This window comes from Phalacrocorax aristotelis, chromosome 3, assembly GCF_949628215.1.
Source record: "Phalacrocorax aristotelis chromosome 3, bGulAri2.1, whole genome shotgun sequence".
NCBI lineage: Eukaryota > Metazoa > Chordata > Aves > Suliformes > Phalacrocoracidae > Phalacrocorax > Phalacrocorax aristotelis.
The window spans coordinates 118964359-118969062 of record NC_134278.1 but is presented as its reverse complement, the minus strand read 5'-3'; the positions used below and the strand labels follow the sequence as shown (position 1 = coordinate 118969062).

General features: G+C 39.4%; 1 long non-coding RNA gene across 1 annotated transcript; it reads left to right on the top strand.

The window, feature by feature from the left end:
- The first annotated feature begins 222 nt into the window (after window positions 1–222).
- On the top strand, window positions 223–2201 carry LOC142055826 (uncharacterized). The gene is made up of 2 exons (XR_012660075.1): window positions 223–295; window positions 2141–2201. It is a non-coding gene; the product is annotated as an uncharacterized LOC142055826 (long non-coding RNA).
- Window positions 2202–4704: the final 2503 nt, after the last annotated feature.

The following is a 4704-nucleotide window of genomic DNA, read 5'->3' as shown; positions in this document are numbered from 1 at the left end:
TTGATTCTAATGAGTTGTACTTAATATTATGAGGCTGTGGCCTGAACTGATGTGTTTTAATGTCAGTGGAAAGACTTCCAGGAAAGAGCCAGTGGGTTTCGGATCAACTTTTTCTTTACAGGCAGATTATTTCAGTGGCATCACATAGCAGAACAAGTTCTCTATTCATGTCTGCAAATACACAAGAGTAAAGCTTGCTGTTCTCTTAATTTCTTTCAGCAGATACAGACCCTGAAGGGGACTTCCTACCAAGTTATACTCTGAGGCATCAGCTGTTTGAATGTCCCTTCTTCAAGTGGGTAACTCTTTTTGATCCTGAGGTCATCCTCCCAGCTGTAAAGTGGCTCAAAGAACAGTCAGTACTTTGAATGTAATGGAGATACTAAATAGATTCCTGTGGATCATGGATTAGGGGTTTTGTTGTAGCTCTCTTTAAGGTTAGTCTGCCCACAGTCCCAAGGCTTTCAGCGTAGTTACAACTTGGTGCAATGTACTGAATGAAATTGTCTGGGATGCGAAAATAGCCACCTTTATTTGAAGTGGATTTTTTCCACTTAAGTGCTGACAGTACTAACGTGAAGTTACTGCATCACTTATTACCCGTGATTGAATAGTATCCATCATGTTCAAATGGTAATGTCTTTTGTCCTTCTCAGTGAAGCCTGACAATTCCTGTGAACTTGTACATTAATATTTTTATTCCGTCATTAATATTTAATAGTGTAAGTGAGAAATGAACACTTTATGGACTGTTCACAGCCTCTAGAGAGTTTGTATTGGAGGCTTTAAATCGTTTACCTGAGATGCAAGAGTTTACATACTCTGAGACGGACTGTAGTAAATAGACAAAGACTGTTATGGAACACGTTTGCCTTATGCTTCTTCTAGGGTGAGTGAATTGCAATAGGTCAGCTGGTCTTGTAAACAGAAATCCTCCAGGATGAATAACCAGACTGTAGGGATTAATACATTCTTTTGTTACCTATGTCAACCCAGCAATGTCATATTATTTGCTTTACATCTAAAAATGTACTGTTCAAAAAAGAAAAACCTGCATTTAAGAGTAAAATTAGATTAGTTTCTGGTATTTGGTCTGTGTGTGAGAAACTCTGCTTTGCCTTGCTTCAGACCCTCAAGGAAAAGGGATGTGTCATGTATCCTAGAGCGAAATGAAGAGGAAAGGTAGTGACTTTTCAGCTGCCTCCCCATGGACCTTGGGAAGGGCTTTTCCATCTTGCCTGGTTCCCCCCTCCCTTCCCTCTTTCTCTGGCCCACAGTAAAGGAAGGTGAGGGTTAGGAGAGGGAGGAAAATTGCTGACATTCTCTGCTTGTGGGATCTGGAAAGGAGAACCAGCTTATGGGAGAGCCAAGACAGCCCCGAGGGTAGTGGGTGATGCAGGGCAGCAAGAAAGCCCTGGGAAAAACAGCTTTTGTAAATGCTGTTGTTGGTTTTCTTTTTTTTTTTTTTTTTTTTTTTCAGTATAGGGCTTGTTGTCTAAAGCTGCACACTGTTGCTCAGGTTGTGTTGTAGAATTGCTTGCTCACGTGGGTTTTAAAATTGTGGCAGAGGAGAGAAGATGTCTGTGTACTGGGGTAACAGGAGAAAGGGCAAGGGGGAGGAACATGTGCAAAATTGTATTTTAAGACCAAGTGCTATCAGTAATACAAATTCAAAAAAATATGTTTGCATGTAGGCGTATCAGAGTGAAAGGTAAATGTTTCATGGCTCTGTCAATGGGTTAGGTGTAACCTCCTCCATTGGCATTTAGGGGTTTGTTCTTTAATACTGCTTTGTGCTGCAGGAAGGTTTTGAAAAATGAATAAACCCATTCTACACACTTATTTTTTTAAATGAACCTATAAAATAGAGATACCCCTGTTGCCATGAAAGGAATTTCCAAATTAATTTTGTGTTCTCAAACAGATGTTATCTATAGATTGCTGAAGCCCCAGACAGTTTTTTGGTACTATTATCCTCTCATTATTAAGGAGGAGCAATATATTTAGTAAATTTGAAAGATATCCTGCCACTCTGCCTTCTGTGGATTTTTTTTTTGTTCTGTTGTGTATCGGTGGTGTGTTGTGGTTTTTTTGTGTTTGTTTTTTTTTGCATGGTGTTTTTCTTTGTTTTGTTTTCCAGAAACTTTCAAAGGAGGGTGAAATGAGGGCTTTTGCTAGCTCTCATTCTATATTAGAATCAATCCTAAACTGTGTGTGTTAAATTTCAGACTAATATTCAGGTAAGTTTATTATCTAGAACAGGTATGGTTCTATATTAAAAACTACACTATGCCTTACTGTGCTGCGATGTTATTCAATAGGAGACATAAACTGGATGAGTGCTGTAAATATCTGAAAATTACAGAGGGAAAAAGAAATAAAAGGTCAGACTGTGGAGTAGGTCTTTGAGTTCACTAGCTCTGATCTAGCTTACATCCCTGCAAACTTTTGGGTGATCAAAACTGCTCCACTTTTCACTTCCTTTTTTTCCACAGAGATCACAAATCAAGTCTAATTCTTCCAGTCTTCATGGGTTAATTGTAACTTATTTTAAAGCCCATTTATTCTGCTTGCAGCATTGCCTAGCACATTTGGGTGAAAACAGGATACTGCTCCTGTCTGGGGTGTTGACATGCTGTTACAGAGGTGTCTGCCTGGCCCAGGACACAGGCACTCACACACCTGGCAGAACATCTTGCTAGTGCCATGATCATGTTGGTTCACTGTAGGGAATGGATGCTTTTATACTGCAACCTTTCTTGCTCTGGGTTTAAATGAACCAACCCCAAATTAGTAATGATTGTTTAAACAGTTTAAAATATAAAGAGATCAGTTAAGTACAGGAAAATCTTCTAAACAGGAAGTATAATTCCAATTACTGATTACATTTTTAGATATATTGCAGAAGGGATGGTTCCAGGATCTCCCCAGAGATCTTATAGATGAATAAAATTACAACAAATGAAACCCTGAGTAGAAAGCTGTAAAACTCACTATTCTGAGATAGAAATCTTTTAGCTTTTGAAAAAAATTCTGCCATATAAGCATGTAAGTTTTATAAAATTTCAGTATCCTTTCAATTTGACTTAGGGTCAAGATAAATACTGAACAGAATACTCCTTGTGAGTTGCTGTATGGTCTTTGATCAGCAAGATTATATTAATTTCCCTATAACTCTTGCAGTGTTTTACAGTAAAACATGCTGGGGCTGGATGTCTAAGTGGGGATAGATTTTGCTTTTCTAAAGGAGATGGTACTGATAGCGCTCATTCTACCCTATCCCCTCGTATCTGCTTAAAGGTAAACAGTGAAGACTTCAAGATGTCCAAAGGGCAGCAGTGACCTGTTAGACCATATGACATTTGGATAAGTAATCATAGTACTGTTTGCACTTCAATTAGATTAACAGCTGAACTTGCAAATCGTGTCTCTGGAAGGCATTTTTTGAAAACTAACTAATTGGCAGTTGTCTGAAGTAAATTGCTTGATATTGGTCAATGGTAAATTGTGATCATGTTAATTTAATTGCAGTTCTGTCAATGGTATAATTAACACTGCTATCAAAGCAACGAATCAATTCATTGGAAAAAGGCAGCACTATGATATTAAATTCCCAGTTGCCATGACACAGAATATGATTCTGCATAATAATAATGTTGGCTCTGCTCACTGCGAGCAAGAACCATTGTTTTCCATGGAGATGGTGGTAACCGGATGCAACGGTGTTCTGCATTATTACAAATAATGCAAACAATTTGTCCCAGAAAGGCTTCTGTTGCTCTAAGTAAGTTATCTTCCTAGCTGTCTGTGAAAAGATGTGACCAGGAGCTGTGTTTTATGGTCCATTATGATTGACAGAGATACTGCTGTGGACATTGCCTGGAAATGACAGGGTTTTGCTGCATAACACACATGGGAGCAGATGCTGGGACAGGACTCAGAGAAAATCCCTTTATTACCCATTTTCCATATTTGTATTTTCTGTTATTACTTTTGGGAGTCATAGGGGCTAATATGGCATGGACTCTGTCCTACCTGCACCTTCTTTTCTTCAGATTACTTCCTCAGGCATAAAGTGGCTTTCTTCTTCTTAACCCCAACATATGCTAATGCCTGCCTCCCTTTATCAAAGGCATGACTTGCCATCATCTGAACCTAGCGGCCTTTGAGATTACTGGTTTGGTTTTGTTCTGGTTGAGTGGGAATAGAACTGTGTGCTTTTATTTCCTCAGCAGTTTGGTTGAGCAGTTGTAGAGCAGCATTACTGAGAAACTGCCTCTCTGGCACCTCCTGGGTTCATTGTATGCTTCTAGAGCAGTAAAAAGCTGCTATAAAGCAGCAATTTATATATATATATTTTTTTTTTTTCTGACATTGAGGTATACTCTCTAGGGAGTGGTAGGTGTCAAGGAGAATTGGAAAGAGAAGGGTTATTGCTGTATCACTGGTGCATTCTGGCAATCTCCACCTGCCAAACTGTTGTGCTGTAGCTTATAGTGGCTGACACAATTTAGAACACCCCAGTGAATCTGTAGGCAGCTCCTTAAGACTTGTTGGGTACCTTCCTCATCTGCAAAGGTCAGGAAGCTGCAGAAGCTCATCCTGGAGCCACTCCGCTTGCTGACTTTTTCTCTCTCTGAGCTGTGCTAGGTACTAGCTGGCTAGTGCTGTGCTTCATATCCAAAGACTGAAATTTGAGAGGAA